This window comes from Hemitrygon akajei, chromosome 4 (assembly GCF_048418815.1).
Source record: "Hemitrygon akajei chromosome 4, sHemAka1.3, whole genome shotgun sequence".
In the NCBI taxonomy this organism is placed as follows: domain Eukaryota; kingdom Metazoa; phylum Chordata; class Chondrichthyes; order Myliobatiformes; family Dasyatidae; genus Hemitrygon; species Hemitrygon akajei.
In genome coordinates, this window is record NC_133127.1 from 138,502,001 (window position 1) to 138,526,904 (window position 24,904).

At 41.8% G+C, this 24,904-nt stretch overlaps 1 protein-coding gene across 8 annotated transcripts in view; it reads left to right on the plus strand.

The window, feature by feature from the left end:
* The window catches only part of LOC140726699 (disks large homolog 2-like), a 797,667-nt gene that overhangs the window by 457,245 nt on the left and 315,518 nt on the right, over nt 1–24,904 (plus strand). The window lies entirely within an intron of this gene.

A 24,904-nucleotide genomic window follows, 5' to 3' on the forward strand; every position in this document is an offset into this window, starting at 1 on the left:
CAGCAGCATTATTGATAAAAACTTAAATGCAATTGTAATGTAGCTTTTTTTTAATCATTCAAAGGATGTGGACTTTGTAGGCTGAACTAGGAATTAATTGCCCATCTCTGTCTGCCCTTGAAAAGATGGCAGAGAGCTGTTTTCTTGAACCACTGCAGTCCTTGAGGTGTGGATATATCCATGATAGTGTTAGAGAGAATTTCAGTGACTCAGTGAAACACAATGATATACAGTGGATTCCAGACAAATGGACCATCATTTAGTCGGGACAGCCACTTATTTAGGACAACTCTTAAAGAACAAATGCAAATAGGGAAAATAACTGGGATTCCCTTCATTTATTTGGGATGCTATGTCACTTATTGGGGCAGGACACTGTTGCCAAACATTTTCTAACTAGTGTCAGTTGTGTGCACATCATGTGACAGTTAGACACCATATTGTGCTTAGAGTGAACAGTTTTTAAATAGCGTTACTTGTGTATTTCTATTCAAAAAGGAGTGCTTTTGTCTCTGATAGTTGGTGAATAATAAACAGTAAGGCAATTCAGAACTGTTTTTGCTCACTGTGGTTACAAGCATTGAGGATTGCCAGATGCCACAAATGGCCAGGAACGAAAATGAAATGATTTAATTACTTAAGGTTAGGAACCACAAAAAATTTTAAAGTATCGGCAATCATCTTAAAAGTTATAATTAAAATGAAGATTTTGAGGAGGCAGTCATTGAAAGCACTATTTGAAAGTAGTCTATTATCTGCACTAAGTGTCTGTGTTCATTTTATTCATGTACAGTCAATCAAAAGAACATAAAAGGTACATTGAAGGTACCTAAGGTAAGGTACCTCCATCAAAAACTATAGAAATTAATAAACAGTTTTATAGTACTGTAGTAGTTTTGGTAGTATTCTAATTTATTCTGTATTTAATTTACATCCATAATTTATTATTCAATTAAGTGATAGTTTGTAGTTTCAATATCTTTTTAACTATTTTCATGAAACTTTGACTAAATAGAGCAGCTGCTTAATTAGGTCATAATGTCCCAATGTGTCCTAATTAACCAGGATCCAGTGTATTTCCAAGTCAGAATGGTGTTCTGGCTTGCAGGACAACTTCCAAGAGGTGGTTCTTCTATTCTTTTGTTGTTGTTGTCCTTCCAGCTGGTAGAGGTTGTGAGTTTGGAAGGTGTTTTCCCAGGAATCTTGGTGAATGGCTGCAGTGCATCCTGTAGATGGTATAAACTGTTGCTACTGTGCATCGGTGGTGAAGGTTCTGTTGGTTGAGCATTGGTTGTGGGTGAGGTTCCTATCAAGTGGACTACTGTTCTCCTGACTTGAGCATGTGTCTTTGCAGATTTTTAATAGCCTTAATACAACTTGGCCAAATGAAGATAGGAAAGGTGAAAAGTACTAATGAGGGTAGATGTCCTTGAGAAGTAAAAAATAGAAACTACTTGTTTATAGTTAAGAAGATCATTCTGAAGCTTCTGGGCATATTTTCTAAATCATAAAATTTGAGAGATGAAAAATAAAGAAAAAGAAGGAGAAGGAAATAGCATGGTGTATAAGCAAGGTAAAGTGGTAATATTGGCCAACTCCAATTACCCCTACAATTGTTTGGAATAATGTTAAAATGAAAGGAAAGATGTGGTTGAAGGAGACCAAGACTCAATAAAAAATTGTTTAAGGAACAGTGATCACTGAATCAAAAGATGTAAGTTATTGTTGGAGAAGGGCAAATAACCATTCAAAATATAATTTCTTCTCTTGAGGAGTGCTAATTTTAATAAGATGTAAAAGGATTCCAATGTAAATGGAAGGAAATTCGGTTGTTAAGTCTACAAAAGGACTTCAAAGACTTCAAAGATCTTTCAAGCTAAGCTTATTTGACAAGGCACAAGCTAGGAAAAACAACATCTTGTGTTCCGGGAATAATAAAATATTTTAAAAAACTGGGTATACATTTGTCAGGTAAATAATTCAGGAGAATATAAAAAGTGAGAGAGAGGCTGAAAATGAAAATAAGACACACAAAGGCAGAATATAAGAGCATAACAGCAGTTAACATAAAAGTGAATTTAATAGTTTTCTGTGGATATGCAAATAGTAAACAGTTAGCAAGTTCAAGGACCAATAAGATGACCTGTGCATATGGATAGCAACACACACAAAATGCTGAAGGAACTCAGCAGGCCAGGCAGTATTTATGGAAGAGATTACAGTCGACGTCTTGGGCCATGACCCTTCAGCGGGACTCATACATGGGTATGATAGAAATTTTTTTTTAATGTTTCATTCTTTAGCAAGGAGCAAAGTATTGTTAAAATTACAGTGGAAAGGAAGATAATGGAGGGGTGAATTATGGTTAGGAGGAGGTACTATAAAGATTGAAATTAAATAGGTTATTTTAATCCAAATGGATCCATCCTTGATTGTTAATGAAAATCTAAGTGAGGAACATTGAAAGGTTTGCCATAATCTATTATTGTTAGAGGCAGGTAAAAAGTCAGAAGACTAGACAATGGCATATACAGCATCCTTGTTCATAAATAAAAACACAAAATGCTGGCAGAACTCAGCAGGCCAGACAGCATCTATGGGAGGACGTAGTGACGACGTTTCCGGCTGAAACCCTTCATCAGGAGTCTGATGAAGGGTTTCAGCCGGAAACGTCGTCACTACGTCCTCCCATAGATGCTGTCTGGCCTGCTGAGTTCTGCCAGCATTTTGTGTTTTTATTTATTTCCAGCATCTGCAGATTCACTCCTGTTGTCCTTGTTCATAAAGTTTGTTAGGATGTGTAGCAACTACAGATCAATAAATTTCTCCTTATTATAGAGGAAACTTTCAGAAACAGCAATTAGAAAAGAAAATATTAGGCTCTTGTGAAAGTTTGTTAATAAAATAGAACCAGTATGAATTTGGAAGATCTTTGATTAATCTGATTGATTTTTTTGATCAGTTAACTGAATGAATAAATGTTATCTGCCAGATATATGAGTTAATTCCTGACTTCTAGAGCTGCGTGTGAGGATTTTGCATGCCCTCCCTGTGACTGTGTAGGTTTCCTTTTGGTGTTCCTATTTCCTCACACATCCCAGATATGCAGATTGGTATGTTAATTGGTCACTATTGTGTATATGTGTGGTAGAATCTGTATGGAGTAGAGAAGAATAAACTATGGAATTAATTAGGATTAATATATTGATGGTTGATTGTCAATATGGACTGAGTAGGTCAAAGGGATGATTCTGTGCTGTATAACAATGACATTATTATGGTTTTCAAAGTAAAACTTCAAAAGTTACATATTATTTCAGAAAAATAAACCTTCAGGAGGGCTTTAATACACTGCAAAAGCTAACTAAATGCAGAAACAAGAGGCCATTTAACTTTGATGAAGTTAAATTTTGACAGAAAGAGCAAACTGAGGTAATATAGACCAAATTGAAATTTTCTGGAGAGTTGCAAGGAGCAGAAGTTGTTGCATGCATTTGACAAGATCCATGGTAAATGACAGGCATGTTGAGAATAGGGTTACTGATGCGTATTGGAATGGACTTTATAGATGGAAGTGTTGTGTGTGAAAGCATGGAGATTAGGTTTTTAATACTGATCAGGCTGCATATGGATGATTGCATATAGCTTTTCTCATAACCTAAATGGAGGCTTAGCTCCAGTCACCATTAACTTATACATGGCATCATTCAAAAAAAACTATCGTTGCATTAATATCTGTAAAACTAAGGTCCTCAATGAACATGTCCTGCATTCAACACTAGTTCATAACTAGATCCCGAAGAACAGAGACTACTTCCTATAATTTGGAGTCACTTCTCAATAAAAGCTGATATCGGTGATGAAATTCATTATTGATTTAGGTGCCCCAGCAAAGCTGTGGCTGTATGAGGGGGAATAATATTTGTAGACAATACTTTGAACTAAGTACAATGCTATGGTCTAACTGGCAGGAATGATCCCTGCCTTCCTGCATGCATTTGAGTCATGGAATACATGCAATAAGCACTTCAAAACACCAGATACTTTGTAGCAATATTTTTCATAAAATCCACCCAATCATTTGGCATAAAATTCTCTTCCAATCAATATCCCTACCTTAAAGCCCAGTTGCACTCAGCTGGATCTGAAGGGCAGGGCATGTCTTTAATACACCAGACACCAAACTCTTTAAAAAGCCACACTATTCCAAGCTCCTTCACAACAAGGGATTAGCAGTTGGACAGAGAAACTGATTCAAAGATGTTATAAGAACAAATGAAATAGGAGCAGGAGTAGGCCATCTGTCCCATGGAGCCTGCTTCATCACTCAATAACATTACATGTGGTCTGGCAGTTGACTCAACTCCATCTACTTCCCATAACCTTAATTTCCCTACTCTGCAAAAATCAATCTATATATATTTAATGAAGTAGCCTCTACTGCTTCCCTGGGCAGGGAATTCCACAGACTCACTACATTATGGGAAAAGCAGTTTCTCCTCTTCTCCGTCATAAATCTATTCCCCTGAATCTTAAGGCTGTGCCACCTAGTTCGATTCTCACTCGCCAGTGGAAATAAATTTCCTGCTTCTGTCAATCCCTTTCACAATTTTATATACTTCTATTGGATCCCATCTCAACGCTCCGAATTCCATTGAGTACAGTTCCAGGTGACTCAATCTCTCCTCATGAGCTCACCCCCTCATCTCCAGAATGAACCTGGTGAATCTCCAGTGCACTGCCTCCAAAACCAACATAGTACTCCATCTGTCAGATCCTTGCCCATTCACTAATTCTATTTATATCTATCTGCAGACTCTACACATCTTTTGCACAATTAGCTTTTCTGCACAACTTACTGTCATCACCAAACTTAAATATGCAACACTGAGTCTCCTATTCCAAATTGTTAATATATATTGTGAACATTTGCAGGCCCAATACCGACTCCATTCACCACTGACTGCCAACCAGAGAAGTACTCATTTATCCCAATTATCTGTCTTCTATTGGCTAACCAATCCTCTGGCCATGTTAATACATTAGCCCCAACTCCATGCAGACTTATCTAATGGATGACTTTTATCCTGCACCTTATCAAATGCTTTCTGGAATTCTAAGTAAACAACATCTGTCTACACTCATTATATCCTCAACAAACTCCAGTAAATTTGTCAAACAGGACCTGTCCTTCATGAATCCATGTGGTGCCTGTCTGATGGAACCACTCTATCCAGGTATCTTGCTATTTCTTCCTTAACGATGGCTTCAAGCATTTTCCTGATCACAGACCTGAGCTAACTGGGCTATAGTTAGCCATGTTTTGCCTACATCTTTTTATAAACAATGTCGTGACATTCGCTGTCTTCTAGTCCACCAGAACCTGCCTGAGTCCAGAGAATACCTTACAACAGGAAGGATGTGCATGTCCTGTAGGTGGTACAGAGAAAATTAACTGGAATAGCTTCAGGGAAAAAAAGTATTACAATGATATGGTTAGACTTCAGAAACTGGGGTTATTCTTCATCAAGCAAAGAGGATTGGGAGGAGACAGACACAAGAGACTGCAGGTTCTGGAATCTGGAGCAACAGACAATCTGCTGGAAAGTCCTAATGCAGGGCTTTGATCCAAAGAGCTGAATGTCTTCCCATGTCATAATGATTTAACAAAGTAGGTCAGCTTTTGGATATTATTAAAATAGATGGTGTTGTAGACAGTGTAGAAGGTTATGAACAATTATAGGGGGATCTTGACCATCTGGCTATGTAGGCTGAGGACTGGCAAATGACTTTCAATTTAGATAAATGTAAGTTAATTCATTTTGAGAATTCAAGCCAAGGTAAGACATAAAGAGTGAATGCTAGGGCATTGAGAGTGTCATGGAACAGAGGGATCTAGGAATGCTGGTGCATAGTTTGCTGAAAGTCATAAAGAGGCATTTTTGCAGGCTGGCCTTCATCATCCAGCACATTGAGTATTGGGGTCAGGAAGTTATGTTGCAGTTACAGTATATAAATGTTGATGAGGCTGCACTTGGAGTATTGTGTGAAGTTTTGGTCACCATGTTATAGGGAAGATGTTATTAAACTAGAAAAGGTGAAGAAAACATCTACCAGGATGTTGCCTGCACTTGGGAGCCTGAGTTGCAGGGAGAGGTTGTGTAGACTAAGACTCTAGTCTATGAACATAGAAGATTGAGCATTGCCCTGATAGAGCTATAAAAGATCATGAGGGGCACAGACAGGGTGAAAGTGCATAGTCTTTTTCCTTGGAGTGGGCGCTAAAAACAAGAGGGCATAGGTTTAAGATCAGAGATGTAAGATTTAAAAGGGACATAACGTCCAACTTCTTATTGCATAGAGATGTGCATATTTACGAGAAGTAGCCAAGGCAAGCATAATTGCAAATGCAATGTTCTGCTACTGCCAATTTCTCTGGGTAGCCCAAACAGATACACCTCCTGTGCTCCTTGATGTGAGTTTCCACTGTACGTCCTGTCTGGTCAATCTACGCTGCTCTGTATTCACAGGGAATCCTGTAAATGCCAGCCAACCTGAGTCCCAGGTCATCTTTGACCTGCGTAAGCTGTCACTTGAGTTTCCTTACAGGTTTGTGGATGGTATTAATCCGGTATTTCTTCAGGAGCACAGGAGGGGTATCTGTTTTGGGCTACCCGGAGAAATCAGCAGTATCAGAGCATTGCCTTTGCATTGGCCATGGGACTGACTTTGACAGCACAAAACTACTCTGCTGTGCCAGTGGCCTTTGGGACCGCCTGGTAAGGGAAGCTATTAAAATAAAACTAGAGGAAAAGAATTTTAACAAAGACGAAGGTCTCGCTCTAAGTAAGAATTGGAATTCAATTGTAAATAAGGTGGGACACAGAAACCAGTTTGGATGAGGACTAGCCAATCAGGAGGGACTGAATACAGCGGTATCAATACCACCAGACTAGACGTGCCCAGGCATCATCCCTGAAGAAGATGGTAGAGTTTGTAATTGAAACATAGATACCTGTATCCAGCTTGAAGCCCAAGAAGAGTTTGTTCGTCACTCCATATTGTTATGTACGTATATTACAGGACCCATTAAATACACCTTTAAATGATTTGATTACTCACAATTTATTAGAAATATTATATTGTTCCAAGTAATTAACAATTGTTGTTACCTGATAATTGGGTTTAATTATCTGTTGTAATGGGACAACAGCATTTGGGACAGAAGCAACATAATATACCTTTAACTGCTGTGGTGCTACAGACAGTTTCTGATTAAATGCATAAATGCCTATTTGCTCTCAGAAATACACGCGCTGTTGTAATTCTCACTGATAGACATAGCATTGAAATAACATTGAATTACATTTACTTTGTTTTTCTTGACCATTAATTTCACAGCAAAGCAAGCAGCAAAATGTAGAAATGATGATTTGAGGACTAAATGAGCTTTCTGAGGTTAAAAAATATATTTTACAGAAATTCAACCCAATTCTTTCAGAAGAAAGTGAGTGTTTTTGTTTGCTTTTTCGGTCTTCCTCTTTTATCTCCCTAAATTCAGTCTGTATTTATCAATGTTTATTTTAATTTCTGAATATTGCTTAAATTGCATTTGTTTACCCTGCTTTAAATTAACTGTTCTAAGGTATTGTTTGAACTCAAATGCTAAATTAAATAAGAACAGAAATGACTACATCTAATTAATTTCATTCGTGTTGCAGTCATTTATGTACACAGTCAATAGACTAGAATAAAATTGCATAGTGAATTCAAATACTGAAAGTAGTACATACAAAATGTTGGAGGAACTCAGCAAGCTGGACAGCAGCTATGGAAAAGAGTAAACTGTCGATGTTTCGGGCTGAGCCCTTTCATCAGGACTGGAGAAACGAGATGAGAAGTCAGTGTAAGAAGGTGGCGAGAGGGGATGAAGAAGTACAAGGTAGTAGACGATAGGTGAGAGGGGGAGGAGTGAAGTAAAGAGCTGGAAAGTCTATTGGTGAAAGCGATGAAGGACTGGAGAAGGGGGAGTCTGATAGCAGAGGACAGAAGGCCATGGAGAAAAGGGAAGAGGGAGCAGCACCAGAGGGAAGTGATGGACAGGTAAGGAGATAAGGTGACAGAGGGAAATGGGCATCAGGAAGGGTGGGTGTTAATGCCACTAGGTTGGAAGCTACCTAGATGGAGTATAAGGTGTTGCTCCTCCAATCTGATTGTGGCCTCATTGCGACAGTAGAGGAGGCCATGGACTGGCATGTCGGAACGGGAATTAGAATTGAAATGGGTGGCCATCGGGATCTTGCTTTTTCTGGCAGAGGGAGTGTAGTGCCTGATGAAGTGGTCTCCCAAACTACATTAGGTCACACCGATATATAGGAGGCCACAGCGGGAGCACCAATCACAATACATGACCCCAAAAGACTCACAAGTGAAGTGTCGCCTCATCTGGAAGGACTGTTTGGGGCTCTCAGTGGTAGTGAGGGAGCAGGTGTAGGGGCAGGGTAGCACTTGTTCTGCTTGCAAGGATAAGTACTGGGAGAAAATCAGTGGGGAGGGACAAATGGACAAGGGAGTCATATAGGGAGCCATCCCTGCAGAAAGCAGAAAGTGGGAGTGAGGGAAAGATGTGCTTGGTTGTGGGATTTCATTGGAGGTGGCGGAAGTTATAGAGAATCATGTACTGGATGCGGAGGCTGGTGGCATGGTAGGTGAAGACAAGAAGAAACCTATCCTTGGTGGGTACAGGTGGATGGAATAAAGGCAGACGTGTGTGAAATTGAAGAGATGAGAGTGAGGGCAGCGTTGATGGTGGAGGAAGGGAAGCCCCTTTCTTTGAAGGAGAATATCTTATTAGTTCTGGAATGGAAAGCCTCATCCTGGAGCAGATGCATCTTCCCACCCTGTCACTTGTAAAAATGCCATCGCCTTCTCTCAATTCCTCCATTTCTGCCACATTTGCTCTCAAGATGAAACTATGTGTCATGGGTATGTATAAATAGGAAGAGGTGAACAAAATCTGAAAAGAAAAGAAATGATATTTTCTGAAATAGGTTTTTTAACACTAGCAAAAATGCTGAGGAAAAGTCAAACAGTATCAAATTGGCTGTATGGCTGTAAAAGAATCGGAAATGGATGCAATTTTTTACTCTTTCAAGTTAAATCTATTTCTCTAGCCTATTACTCAAAGATGATTGTTGAGCGACGTATCAGTGAGTGGAATGCAAACTAATATGCTTTGTACTACAAGAAAAGCTTTGTTCTATTAAATATTCTGGAGTGCAAGTCTAGAAATGGCCTGGCTTCTGTTGTGTTGTCTGCAAAGGAGCTCTTTGATGAATCTGCTGATAATGATCAGTGTACCCTTCATCTCCATCTTCTCCCATCTCGTCTTCATAGTTTTTTCTTGTTGGAGAACTTCAGGCATGGGTCATTCGCACTTATTTTTCCAAAATTTTGGAGTAAGCAGCAGGCATCTTCAAAGTAGGAAAGCCTGACTGGTGAGAACCAGAAGCTTCCTCAAATTGATGCATTTGGCAAGGTCTCATTTTCAGTCAGGCATTAGTGAAGGACACTAAGCTACTTGTGTATGCCTGATAGTCACATAGCAGTTACTTAATGAAAAGCTACCTCATATCCCGCTATATTTATCCAATGGAGCAGTGTATTTTTATTTATTAGTTCATGGAATGAGAAGGCCATTCACATTTATTGTTGAACCCTTATCTGTTTGTGCAACCATACTGGTGTATGTTAAATGTCATATAGACCAATTAAGGTAAATGTATTTTTTTCACTGAGGAATATTCGTGAATCAGATTGTTTACAGTGACACCGTGCTTAACACTACCCCAAAAGCACTGATGGGTTATAGTTTCTGATCACTCACAAATCCATAAACCCCTCCTTCATTTGAAGGTTGTGTGCCACTGTGCCAGAAATGGTGTGAACACTTGACCCTTGCTAACACTGCACCAGCAATGAAAGAATTATCTCATTGCTACACAGTCTGCAGAGTTAATTCTGCGGCTTGAGCAAGTGGTGTAGAAGTTCAGCATTGAGACACACGGAACAGGTATGTGCCAACTCATTACAGCAGAGAAATTTTCTTGCTGAGAATAGTTGCATCACAAAAAGAAGAGAGCACAAGACAAGTTTTCATTACTTTCAACATGAGGTAATGAGAGAGACAAAAGAATTCAAGGATGGAGCAGCATCTGCAATCACTTACTGTGCTGGCCACGATGCAACATGATTGAACAGCTCAGTGCAAAGCTCTTGCTTTGCAAGTGCATCATTTGCCTCAGGCTATCCAACACTAGCACACACAGGCAGCCATTGTATAGTGCCTTAAGGCTAATTTATACTCGTGCGTACGGGCTACACTGCAGCCCATGCCATAGCCCTGATTTTCACTTCTGCATCGCTCTACGCCGTAGTGAGCATGCGTCAGTGTGCACCAAAACGCTAGTTGGCGGTGGGATTTCTATGCCACTGTGTTGAGTTTCTTCGTGAGAGACATGGACAAGGGAATGCATTTCAAACATTTTCCATGGACAAGGGAATGCATTTCAAACATTTTCTATGGACGAGGGAATGCAGTTCAAACATTTTCGCATGTTGGCAGGTAGATTTGCCGATTTGGTTCATCTATTTCGTATTGATGTACAGACATGGTGGAGAAGAAGCAACCAAAATGTGATGCTACCAAGTGGACCAATCACAGTTGTGGTCTGCGTCGCCGTGACACGTGTGAGTTTTTTTGAGGAGGTGCACGTCACCCTATGGCGTAGGGTACGGTGTAGGTACGGCATAGATGTGACGCGCAAGTATAAATCAGCCTTTAGTCACAGTGTGATAATTTTAACTGTTAGATAGATAGATAGATAGATACTTTATTCATCCCCATGGGGAAATTCAACTTTTTTTCCAATGTCCCATACACTTGTTGTAGCAAAACTAATTACATACAATACTTAACTCAGTAAAAAATATGATATACATCTAAATCACTATCTCAAAAAGCATTAATAATAGCTTTTAAAAAGTTCTAAGACCTGGCGGTTGAATTGTAAAGCCTAATGGCATTGGGGAGTATTGACCTCTTCATCCTGTCTGTTCCAGAAGCATTAGCAGTGCTATGAGTACCTAATCAGGTTCAAAGTACTGTAGTGTGTAATGGCAGTCACAGGAAATGTGCAGGATGTTTGAACTAAATGCAGAGCAGCAGAGGCAATTTAGTGGTGAGTGAATACTTTAATAATAAACTGCAAGATAACAAGCCATGATGAGTCACAAAACAAGGGTGAATGAAAACTTAACTCAACAATGCAATTAGGTAACTGAAGGCTAGGAGCAACTGATTGAGGCTGGCTGGTTTGATAGGTGAACAAGGACTGTGGAAAAGAGCTGGGTTTAAATAGGCTGCAGGTGATGAGTTAAAAATGATTGCCAGGTGACTCCTGTCAGCTGGGTGGAGACTGGGAGGTGCCTGTCTGTGCAGGGCTGACAGGACATTCCCTGCTACGGTACAGTATCCAGCGGCCCAGGACATACGGATGGGTTTGGTGGAACTCCTTGATGAGTGACGGATCCAGGGTGAAACTGGATAGCAGCCTAGGCCTCTCCTCTGAGCCACACCCTTCCTAGTCGACCAGATACTGTACATCCCATCTGCAGCGATGTGAATCCATCAACCGACAAACCATGAACACTGCACCACCTTCCAACTTCCTCGGTTCCGGAGGTACAGGCTGAGGTGAGTTGAGTGTTCCATGGACAACGGGCTTAATGCAGGACATGTTCAATGTTCAAAGTAAATTTAATATCAAAGTGCATATATATAACATAAACAACAAGAAACATAATAGAATCAGTGAAACACTGCACCCAACAGGATGGACAGCAATCTGCGTGCACAGCCACAAATTGTGCAAATGCAAAAAGAAAGAGAAGAAAAATAAGAAATAATAATATTAAATAAGCAATAAATATCAATAAGATAAGATGAAGAGTCCTTGAAGGTGAGTCCATAGGTTGTGGGAACAGTTCAGTATAGGACAAGTGAAGTTGAGTGGAGTTATCCCTTCTGGTTCAAAATCCTGATGGTTGAGGGGTTGTAGTTGTTCCTGAACCTGGTGGTATGAGTCCTGAGGTTCCTGTACCTTCTTCCTGATGGCAGCAGCAAGAAGAGAGCTTGACCTGATGGTGGGGGTCTTTGATGATGGATGCTGCTTTCCTGAAACAGCGCTCTGTATAGATGTGCTCAATGGTGAGAAGTGCTTTACTCATGATGGACTGGGTTGTATCCACTACCTTTTTTCTTACATGGACATTGGTGTTGCAATATCAGGCCATGATACAATCAGTTAATATATTCTCCATCACATATTTATAGCAGTTTGTCAAAATTTTAGGTGACTTGCCGAACAAATTTCTAAGAAAGTAGAAGTGCTGCTTGCATGGAAGGTAGGTGTGATCCTGAGGCACAGTGGCAGCTGGGGTTGGTAAGTAACTGGGTTCATGCAAAGGGACTGATGAACCATGGTGAGAAATAGAGGGAGTCGATGTTTAGGAGCAGATCACAGATGGACATCCAGGCACGGTCCTCAGGTCAGAGTAATCTGGCTGGTGCCATTGGGTTGTTGGCCTTGCAGCAGTAGGTATGGTTGGAAGATGTCAACCCTGCGATGAAATCCATGGTGATGTGGGACCACGGGCATTGAAGAACCTGTTGGGGCCACAGAATCTCAGAGAGACACTCATTGGAGAAATTGGACTGGGCACATTGGGTACAGTCAGTGGCAGATGGAGTATAATGTTGGTAAATGCGAGGTCATCCACTTTGGAAGGAAAAATGGAAGAGCAGATTATTATTTAAATGGTAAAAAGTTGCAGCATGCTGCTGTGCAGAGGAACTTGGGAGTGCTTGTGATGAATAACAAAAGGTTAGTTTGCAGGTGCAGCAGGCTATCAAGAAGACAAATGGACTATTGGCCACCATTGCTAGAAGGATTGAATTTAAGAGCAGGGAGGTACTGGTGAAGTCACACCTGGAGTACTGTGTGCAGTTCTGATCTCCTTGAGGAAGGATATACTGGCTTTGGAGGCGGTGCAGAGGAGGTTTACCAGGTTGATTCCAGAGATGAGGAGCTAGACTATGAGGAGAAATTGAGTCGCCTGGGACTGTACTCACTAGAATTCAGAAGAATAAGAGGAGATCCTATAGAAACATAACATTATGAAAGGGATAGATAAGATAGAGGCAGTAAAGTTGTTTCCACTGATAGGTGAAACTAGAAGTAGGGGACGTAGCCTCAAGATTCAAAGGAGTAGAATTAGGACAGGGATGAGGAGGAACTAATTTTCCCAGAGGGTGGTGAATCTGTGAAATTTTCTGCCCATGAAATGGTGGAGGCTACTTAAGTATATATATTTAAGAGAAGGTTGGATGGATTTTTGCATAGTAGGGGAATTAGGGGTTAAGGGGAAAAAAGCAGGTAGGTGGAGATGAGTCCATGGCCGGATCGGCCATGATCTTATTGAATGGCGGAGCAGGCTTGATGGGCCAGATAGCCTACTCCTGCTCCTATTTCTTATGTTATGTTCTTATGTACATCTGCAGTCATAGTGGTCCACCAGAACCAGCATTACAGAAAATCCAGAGTCCTTCAGGTACCTGGATGACCACAGAGGGGTGAGGAGTGGGCCCACTGGAGTGCCTTAGTGTGGACTCATACTGTAGGGCCTGGCTCTTCTGGCTTTCAAGTTCCCAGATGATCAGGGTGAGGATCTGTGAGGATGGAATGATGAGCTGAAGGTTCATCTCTGTTTCAGCTGGGTCAAGATATTGTGACAGGACGTGTACCTGAGTGTTCTTGGAACCAGGTCAGTAGGAGATTGTGAAGATGAATTATTTGAAGAAGTTCCAGTGAGCCTGACATGGGTTGAGTTGATGGGTTTGTTGAATAGATATGAGGTTCTGGTGGTCAGTCCAAATCAGGAAGCACTCGGTGTTTCCCATCAGCTAATGTCTCCATTCCTTTAAGACCTATTTAATGGAGAGTAGCTCTCTGTCTCCTACTCCACAATGGTGTGATGTAGATATGAACTTGCATGAGAAGAAGGCACAAGGGTGTGTCGTCCCATCCAGTCCTTTCTGGGTGAGGATGGCCACAGAGCCCACTTCAGATGCATTCATCTCCACCACGGAAGATCTGGATGGGTTCGGATGGCGGAGAATGGGAATGGTGGTGAAGAATCTCTTGAGCTTCTTGAAAGTGTGGTATGCGACAGCTCAAGAAGAGTTGTAGCTGTTTGATGGAGGACTGTCAGAGCCATTCAACAACACATGCACTTCCTCTGGGTCCACAATTATGCCTTGGGGTGAAAGGACATAATCCAAGAAGCGAATGACTGGGGTATAGAACTAGCTTTTATTTTAATTTGCAGTACAGTTGGTTTTCGAGGAGATGCTGAAGGACAGAATGGATGTGACAATTGTTAACTTGGGCATCTTTGGAAAAGATGAGGATGTTTTTGAGGTAGACAAATACATGCCAGTGTAACATGTCTCAGTGGATCTTGTTAAGGAAGGCTTGGAAGATGGCTGGACAGGCGGAAAATCCAAAAGGCATCATCAGGTATTTGTAGTGGCCAGTGGATGTTATGAACATTGTATTCCACTCATCTCCCTGGATCAGACTGTACTTTCTGTTGATCCAGTTTGATTAAGATCTGGGCTCTGCAGAGTATTTTGAATGTGCTCTTCATAAAGGCGATGGGGTAGTACTTACTTTATCTTGACAAAGAAGAATCTTGCATCAACTGGGGACTGGGATGGTTGAATTAAGCTGCGATATAATGAGATGGACAGTTGGTTGAGAGTGGCAAACAGGAGGTCAATAGATTCCTGTTGCTTCTGGAAGTGTACCCAACTTCAGCAGCTGACTGGCAATGTTAAAGAACTGGAGCTGGGGTGCTCAGGACCATCTGGGAAACTTAAAACCCCATTGATGAGACCTTTACTGAGATGGTCACACCAGAGTGCAGGCTTCAGATAGTAGACGGGTGGCCACCAGATGAGTAAGGGGAGTAAGTAATGCAGCAACTGTATATCCTTTTGGATACTGCTGGGGGGGGGGGGTGACCTCTCAGGGCATAGCAGCAGCAGTAGCCAACTCTGAGATTCAGCAGGGGAGGGAGAACAATAGTGATATGAGACTCGATAGTTAGGCGGATGTACAGTTGATTCTGTGGTCTTGAAAGAAAAGCCAGGATGGTGTGTTACCTCCCAAGTGCTAGGATCCAGGATGTCTCAGAGTGGCTGCAGAAGGTTCTTAAGAGGGGGGATGAGCAGCCAGAGATCGTGGTGCACATTAGCACCAATGACATAGGTAGAAAGAAGGAAGAGATCCTGCACAGTGAGTATAGGGAGTTAGGGAAGAGACTGAACAGCAGGAGCTCCAAATGGTAATCTCTGGATTACGCCCAGTACCGCATCCTAGCCAGGGCAGGAATAGGATGATAGTACAGATGAATGAGTTGTTGAGGGAGTGGTGCAAAGGGCAGGGTTTAAGTGTTTTGCATCATTAGGATCTCTTCTGGTAACCTGTACAAAAATATGGATTACACCTCAACCCGAGGGAGACCAATATCCTTATAGGAAAGTTTGTTAAAGTTGTTGGGGAAGGTTTAAAACAATTTGGCAAAGGAATGGGAACTGGAATGATAGGGCTTGAGATGGGGCAATTGCAGCACAAGTTGATAACATTGTGTAGGAAGGACAGGTAGATGATAGGGCAAAATTACAGTCAGAGGGATGACTTGAAGTGTAATATGGGGGAAAATCGACAAGGGTGTTGAATACAGCCTGAAGGTATTGTATTTGAATGCATGCAGTATATGGAATAAGGGAGATGATCATGTAGCACAATTAAAAATTGACAGGTATGATGTCATGAGCATCACTGAGTAGTGACTGAAAGAAAATCACAGTTGAGAGCTTAACATCCAATGATTACCTTGTATTGAAAGGATAGGCATGTAGGCAGAGGAGGTGGGTAGCTATGTTGGTAAAAAATTAAATCATATCCTTAGAAGTGATATAGGATCAACAGATGTAGAATCCTTTTAGGAAGAGTTATGGAAGTGCAAGACCCTGATAGGAGTTATATACAGGGTCCAGGACAGTAGCAATAATGTGAGATAGCAAAGGTATGTAATAACAATATTATGATAGTCATGGGGGTTATCAATATGCAGGTAGACTGGGAAAATCAGGTGGTGCTGGATCTCAAGAGAGTGAATTTGTAGAATATCTATGAGATAGCTTAGTAGTCTGGTGGACAAACCTTTACCTCACTGAGGCCAAACGGCAGCTCTCTGACACCTTCTCTTACTTACCCCTGGAACAGGACCCCACCAAAAAACATCAAACCATTGTTTCCTGTACCATCACTGCCCTTATCAACTCGGGAGACCTTCCATCCTCAGCCAAAAAACTCATAATTCCCACGCCCCACACTGCTCAGTTTTACCTCCTCCCCAAGATCCACTAGCCTGACTGTCCCGGTTGACCCATAGTTTTGGCCTGCTCCTGCCCCACCAAACTTGTATCTGCCTACCTGGACTCCATTTTGTCACCCATAGTTCAGTCCCTCCCCACCTACATCCAGGATACATCCCATGCCCTCCACCTCTTCAATAACTTCCAGTTCCCCGGTCCTGACCGCTTCATTTTCACTATGGATGTTCAATCCTTATACACTTCCATTCCCCATCAAGAAGGCCTCAAAGCTCTCCGCTACTTTCTTGACAACAGAGCTCACCAGTTCCCCACCACCACCACACCCCTCCAGTTGGCAGAACTGGTACTCACACTTAATAACTTCTCTTTTGGCTCTTCCCACTTTCTTCAGACCGAGGGTGTAGATATGGGCACTTGCATGGGCCCCAGCTGTGCTTGCCTCTTCGTTGGTTATGTGGAACAGTCTATGCTACAAATCTATACTGGTAACACTCCCCAATTTTTCCTTTGCTACATTGATGACTACATTAGCGCTGCTTCCTGTACCCATGCTGAGCTCATCAATTTTATCAACTTTGCCTCTAACTTCCACCCAGCCCTCAAATTCACTTGGTCCATCTCGGACACTTCTCTTCCCTTTCTCGATCTCTCGGTCTTCATCTCTAGAGACAGACTGTCCACTGACATGTTCTATAAACCCACTGACTCTCATAACTACCTCAACTATACCTCTTCCCACCCTGCCACATGCAAAAATGCTACTCCCTATTCCCAGTTCTGCCGTCTCTGCCGCATCTGCTCCCAGGATGAGGCTTTCCGTTCCAGGACAGCTCAAATGTCCTTTATCTTTAAGGATTGTGGTTTCCCTTCTACCGTCATCAGTGATCCCCTCACTTGCATCTCCTCCATTTCACGCACTTCAGCACTCACCCCATCCTCCCGTCACCACAACAGGGACTGAATTCCCCTTGTTCTCACCTACCACCCCACCAGCCTTCGGATCCAGCATATTATCCTCCGCAACTTCCGCCACCTTCAACAGGACCCCACCACTAAGCACATCTTTCCCTCTCTACCCCTCTCCGCTTTTCACAGGGATCGTTCCCTCTGCGACTGTCTGGTCTACACGTCCCTCCCCACAGATCTCCCACCTGGTACTTATCCCTGCAAGCTTAAGTGCTACACCTGTCCCTACACCTCCTCTCTTATCACCATTCAGGGCCCCAAACAGTCCTTCCAGGTGAGGCAACGCTTCACTTGTGAGTCTGTTGGGGTCATCTGTTGCATCTGGTGCTTCCAGTGTGGCCTCTGCTACATCGGTGAGACCCGACGCAGATTGGAGGACCGCTTTGTTGAGCACCTCCGCTCCATCCGCCACAACAGACAGGATCTCCCGGTTGCCACCCACTTCAACTCTGCTTCACATTCCCATTTGGATATGTCCATACACGGCCTCCTCTACTGCCATGATGAGGCCAAACTGAAGTTGGAGGAGCAACACCTCATATACCGTCTGGGTAGTCTCCAGCCCCTTGGCATGAACATTGAATTCTCCAACTTCTGGTAATTCCCTCCCCCTCCCTTCCCCCATCCCAGTTTCACTCTGCCTCCTCCTCCAGCTGCCTATCACCTCCCTCATGGATCCACCGTCTTCTACTATCCATAGTGCTTTCCCCTTACATTCCTTCATCACCTTTCCTGCCTATCCCCTCCTTGCTTCCCCTCCCACACCCATTGATCTTTCCCCTTACTGTTTTTTCACCTTCTCCTTCCCACCCTCCCCCTACCTTCTTTATAGGGCCCCTGCTCCCTCCCTCTTTAGTCCTGATGAAGGGTCTTGCCACAAAATGTTGACTGCTTGTTTCCACGGATGCTGCCTGACCTGCTGAGTTCCTCCATCGTGTTGTGCATGTAGCTTTTTAGAGCAGCTTGTGGTTGAGCCCATTAGGGGAAGGGCAGTTTTGAATCGGGTGTTGTATGATAAACCAGATTTGATTTGGAAGATTAAGGTAAAGGAACCCTTAGGAGGCAGTGATCATAATATGATAGGATTCACTCTGCAGTTTGAGAGTGAGAAACTGAAGTCAGATATATTGGTTTACAGTGGAGTAAAGGAAGTTGTAGATGCATCAAAGAGGAGCTAGGCAAAGTTGATTGGAAGGGGACACAAAGGATGATGGCAGAACAGCAATGACTGGAGTTACTAGGGGTAATTTGGAAGGCACAGGATAGATACATCCAAGAGATGAAGAAATATTCTAAAGGGAGGATGAGGCAGCTGAGGCTGACAAGGGAAGTTTAGACAGCATAAAAGCAATAGAAAGGGCATGTAATATAGTGAAAACCAGTGGGATGTTGAAAGATTGGGAAACCTTAAAAAATCAACAGAAGGAAATTAGAAAAACCATAATGGGAGCAAAGATGAAATATGAAGGTCAGCTAACCAACAATATAAAAGTGGATGCCATAAGTTTGTTTCAAGTATATATAAATGGGAAAAAAGAGGAAAGACTGGATATCAGACTGCTGGAAAATGATGCTCGAGAGGTAGTAATGGGAGACAAAGAAATTACAGAACTTAATAAGTATTTTGCGTCAGTATTCACTATGGAGTACATTAGCTGTTTGCCAAAAATGTTAGAGTGTCGGGAGGCAGAAGTGAATATGGTTGCTAGTACTAGTGAAAAGGTGCTTGGGAGGTTGAAATGTCTGAAGGTAAATAAGTCACCTGGACCAGATGGACTACATCACAGGGTTCTGAAAGGGGAAGCAGAAGAGATTGTGGAGGAATTAGTAATGATAAAGAATCACTAGATTCTGAAATGGTTCCAGGGGACTGGGAAATTGCACTCCACTCTTTAAGAAGGAGGGAAGCAGAAGAAAGGAAATTATAGACCAGTTAGCCTGACTTCAGTGGATAGGAAAATGTCCATTATTAAGGATGAGATTCCAGGGATACTTGGAGGTGCATGGTAAAGTCAGCATGGTTTCCTTAAGGGGAAAACTTGCCTGACACATCTTTTGCAATTATTTGAGGATTAACAGTCAAGGAGAGTCTATGGAAGTTGTTCACTTGGATATTCAGAAGACTTTTGGCAATGTGCCTGATGCACCATCAATAACTCACTCTGAGACGTAAGAAGCGAGATATCGGCTTTTATTGACTGGAAGAATGAACAACACTACATCCTGGAGAATGAGGCCGGGTTCAGGCCTCAATCGCCTTTATACAGGGGTCTGTGGGAGGAGCCACAGGAGCAGTCAGCAGGGGTCTGTGGGAGGAGCCACAGGAGCAGTCCAGACAGGTATATGTAGTTCACCACAGTGCCGCAGATGACACTGCTTAACAAAATAAAAGCCCATGACATTACAGGAAAAATACTAGCATGGATAGAAGATTGGCTGACTGGTAGAAGGCAAAGTGTGGGAATTAAGTTGGCCTCTCCTGGTTGGCTGCCCAGGACCAATGGTGTTCCGCAGCAGCTGGTATTGTGACTGCTTCTTTTCACAGTATATGTAAAAGATTAGAATAACAGAATTGGTGGCTTTGTGGCTACATTTGCAGATGATACTGTTACGAACCTCGTAACTGGGTCACTTACCAGCAAAGATAGAGAGGTCCGTTGAAGTCTGTTGGTACTATTTTTAACAGTATTTATTAGTAAAAATACACAAAAATAATATCAATGCAAACATACAGATAATATACGTCGTCAATACTAAATCTAAAAGTGCGGGTATAATAATAATCAATAAGAAATAGCTCTATCATTGTCTAGGGGATAATGAATTGTCCGATTGTAATACACAGTTCACTGCAGTTCCACAAGCTGCCGTCTTTTGGTTGTCGCTGTGTTGCACTTTGTTGGAGAGAGAGAGAAATAGGAATAGAATGGGAACAGTTACCGCTGCGGGTTTTCCAACCTTTATGATTTCGATCCGTCAGGAGTCCCGTTGGTGTGGCCGTTCACTTGTGGCCTCTTCTTTTAGCTAAAGCCGTTCTTCCGTGGCGAGGCTGCCAATCCCAGGCAAGGGAAGGACGCACACGAGCCCCCCACCGGCTGTCGCTATTAAACGCTGTCACGGGATTTCTAGCGTTTCTCCTGGTGCGTCTAAAGGGGTTGTTCCCCAGACCCTCTTTTATCCTTACTCACGGGGTCTCAGATGTCAATCAGGTTGGGATGATGCAATCCCTCAACCAGCCCACTCTGGTCATCCCCTGAGGGCTTCAATGAATAGTACAGTACTCAAAACACAATTCCGTCTCCAAGAGACAATAGCCGTTATCAGGGGTTTTTGTTTCGCTGAGGCCAGGACACATTCCAAACCTTGTGGATTCTGCGTGTCTCTCTCTCATTTCCTGGGTCCCAGACCCGAATTAATAGCGATCTTGCGATTCTCAAAAAGGAGGGGGCGACTTTGTACCCTTTGGCCCCTCAGAGTTGTGGCACATTCGTAACAATACAAAGATAGGTAAAGGGGCAAGTAGTTTTGAGGAAGCAGGGAATTTGTAGAAAGACTTAGACAGATTGGGAATATAAGCAAAGAAATGGCAGATGGAATATCGTGGAGGATTTTGGCCAACTGGCTTGGGTAAGTACCCTTGCGAGTCTATAGAATTGTGTGTCTGTGTTGCTTAATGCCTAGATCAGCAGACTCATGGTGCTGCCTGTTAGCCTACTGCTGTAAACTCGAGACTATGTGGTACTGCCCTCTAGCCTACTGCTGAACACCATGAGTCTATGTGAATTAATTGTGGAAGAAATTTGAGAATAAACGGTTAAAATATCTGAGTTTTTAACACACTGCACCTTCCTTTAATTAAAATATGCCTAGTGCTGATCTTAGTGCAGAACACAGCAGCGTAAACAAGTTGGAAACAGTGATGATCATAAATTGTAGGGAGAACCCTCTGGGCTGTCAAGTTTCTGACAGTTAAACAGTGTGTATGGTTTTCCTTCACCTGTCTGGTACTAACATATAAAATAAATTATATTTTTGTACTTTAATGACTTACTGGATTAAGGATTTAATGAACCTTCTTAATATCATAAGATATTATAAGTAAAGACTGACTATTTGGCTGGGTTCTCAGCATGCTTGCAATAATCTATCTTAGTTTCAGGGATGTTCTGACAACCTATCTATGTGTGTTGTGGGCAGAAAAGGGACTGTCTCTGGCATTTTCATAGGAATTGATAAGATGCACAGGAATGATTTCTTTAATGTTGACTGATGTAATTGACTTTCTGCGAGCATGCATAAAAAAGGTAGTGACTATTGTTTTTTGGAAACTGGCTGTACTGCAGCCAGTCAGCACACTTTCCACCACACATGTATTGAAGCTAACAGGAAGGTGACAGTAACTCAAATAACCATGCAGTACCACAGGGGTGTTCAGAAATGCATTTCTGAATGCACAATATGTTGAACCTTGAAGTGGATGAGCTACAGCAGCAGAAACTACACCTGGTTTTCCTCCTGCACCTAATAAAGTGACCACTGAGTGTAAATTGTAGCACTTTTGACTTGATCCTATCTATAATGAATAGATTTAGTGTTAATCTTAATTAACTTAACAAAAAATCAATTCTATATTATTTGTTGGTTTCTTGACTAAACTTCTTCATTCTTTGTCTCCTGTAAAAATGTCATTCCCTTTTCTCAGTTCCTTTGTCTCTGTCACATCTGTTCCCAGGCTGAGGCTTTTCTTCCAGAACATCAGACATGCCCTCCTTCTTCAAAGAATGGTGTTTCCCTCCTGACACTTAACCCTGCAAGCAGAAGAAGTGGTACACCTGCTCGTTCACCTCCTCCCTCACCTCCATTGACGGCCCCAAAACATTCCTTCTAGGTGAGGCAACACTTTGCATCTGATGCTCCCATTGTGGCCTCCTCTATATTGATGAGCCCCCACATAGATTACTGGACTGCTTTGTCAAGCACTTTCACTTCATCCGCAAAAAGCAAAATTTCCTAATGGCTAACCACTTTGATTCCAATTCCCATTCCAGCATGTTGGTCCTCTACTGCCATGATAAGGCCATTCTCATGTTAAAGGAACAACATCTTGTATTCCGTCCAAGTAGCATCCAACCTGGTGACAGTCACGAACATTGATTTCTCTAACTTCGGTAACTTTTTCCCCTTCCGTATTCTTACATTTCACACTCTAGCTCCCTAGTTACCTCTTCTCCTCACTTGTTGATCATGTGCCTCTGGTGCCCCTCCTCCTTCTCTTTCTCTCATGATCCACTCTCCTCTCATATCAGATTCCTTCTTCTCCAGTCCTTTACCTTTTTCACCTATTACCTCCCAGCTTCTTGCTTCATCCCTTCCCTTCCCACCTGTCTTCACTTATCACCTTCTAGCTTGTACACCTTAACCTCCCCCTTCTTTCTTATTCTGACTTCTTCCCCTTTCTTTCCAGTCCTGATGAAGGACGTTGGACTGTAACGCCAACTGTTTATTCCTTTCTGTAGACGCAGCCTGACCTGCCAAGTTCCTCCAGTTTTTTTGTGTGTTGCTCTATGTTATTTGTAATTTCAATGAAACACGATGACTGTGAAGTCCTCTTATATACACTATATCTGAATTATAAGTGCTTATGTTGCATCACTTATCACTTATGTATCTGTAATTTCTATGCTCCATTTAATGTAACATGGAGAGATAATTCAGCAAATAAGGATTAATTACTATATTGTGCCAATGGCTGCTGATACCTTCATAGGTATCAAGTGTGGCAACATTGAGATTATGGTTTTGGATTAATGTAGGTTAACAATTTGTCCAGCAGTGGCAGGTGGTAAAACTGAGTGCACTCAAAGAATAGCACTGAGAAAAAATTACAGTGATTATCTTAAAGCTGAAACTGGATCACAATATTTCTCTTCAGGCAAGGAAAGCAGTCACCCTTGCTTGGCCTGACCTATATGTGATTGGCTTATTTTTGTGGGTGACTCATCGTAGACATTCAGATCAAGGACATTTTTGTCACTCCAGTGCTGAGGAATGAAAGATGCCAGTACATGTATTCTTTTAATGTGCAGATGGCACTAACAAGCTATTCAATTCTGCAAGTAATAGTTAGAAGACAGAAGAGCATTACAGAATGGCAAGGAGTGAAGAATATATATAAAATAGTCTACTCGGTACATTTTCTAAAAAAACATATTATTTGAAGAGACTGAAACATTGAAGTTTTTGGATTATTGTTATCATATTAATTGATTAACTGTTGAGCATACCCCCTCTACTTATTTCCATCTAAGGTGGACCAATTCTATTCTGAAAAATAAAGGACTTTAAACATCTGCTGTTCAAAGATTTTACTATGATTAGCACCTGATTTGTCAAATATTTCCTTAAGAAGTAAGTCAACAGAAGTTTTCAAAACATATATGTTATTTTTAAAGATCACATTTATTGAAATGTGATTCTCTGCACAAAATATTTAGTTTTCTGGAATTCCTGAGATGTAAGAGCTGAAATCTGGTAAGTGCTTTTTAAAATGCCATATCTGTTGGCAGTAAGTTTAAAGACAAATATAAAAGGATCAACACATAAATGAGCTGGACAAACTCAGTGGGTCAGCAGCATCTATGGAGGGAAATGGAGAGTTGACATTTCAGTTTGATCATGACTCACTATAAGAAGATGGTGTAATCGGTGGGTGCATAGTCTGGACGTCATGCTCTTAGTCACTACAGTGAATCCTTGAATACCTGGATTCAGTATTAACCATGAAATCTGTAACTTGTCTCTGGAAAATTAGCAGGCAGTGCTACCCTCTTGCGCTCTGGACCAAAGAGTCATAAAGTCTTCAGTGACCTACCCCTATCATTCCCTTCAAAACTTGAGTTGGAAGCACATTTTATAAATCTACAATTAGATGGTAGGATTAAGCTTTTTGCTATAGTTAAGCAAATAACCAGAATTTGTTTCCAAAACTCCTGTGTGAACAAATGATAAGACAATGACTTAAAGAGCTGTTTGAACCAATTTAGCCATAGCCCTATCATAACTTAGACTATCCAACACCTTGATTTGCAATAAAGCCAATTCTAGAATAGGACCACATAGTTGTGGAAGGAGGGGGCAAAGCTTGCTATAGAGATGATAAACCTTCTCATAGCAGATAAAATATGGGTTCCCATTTAAATATTAGACCTGAACATATTTTTCAACTCATCTGTGGGTCTTAACCTATGCTACCTGGTAGCTCTCTCCGTTGTCTGTTATAGTGTGGATATAGCAACTCTTGGTTCCTTAAAGTTGTCATATCTGAAAGGTGGGGCATGGGGGGGTGTGTGGATAAGCACCCACCACCTATTAAATGCTCCCAATAGCGTGCACCTCAGATTGCCTCTGACAACC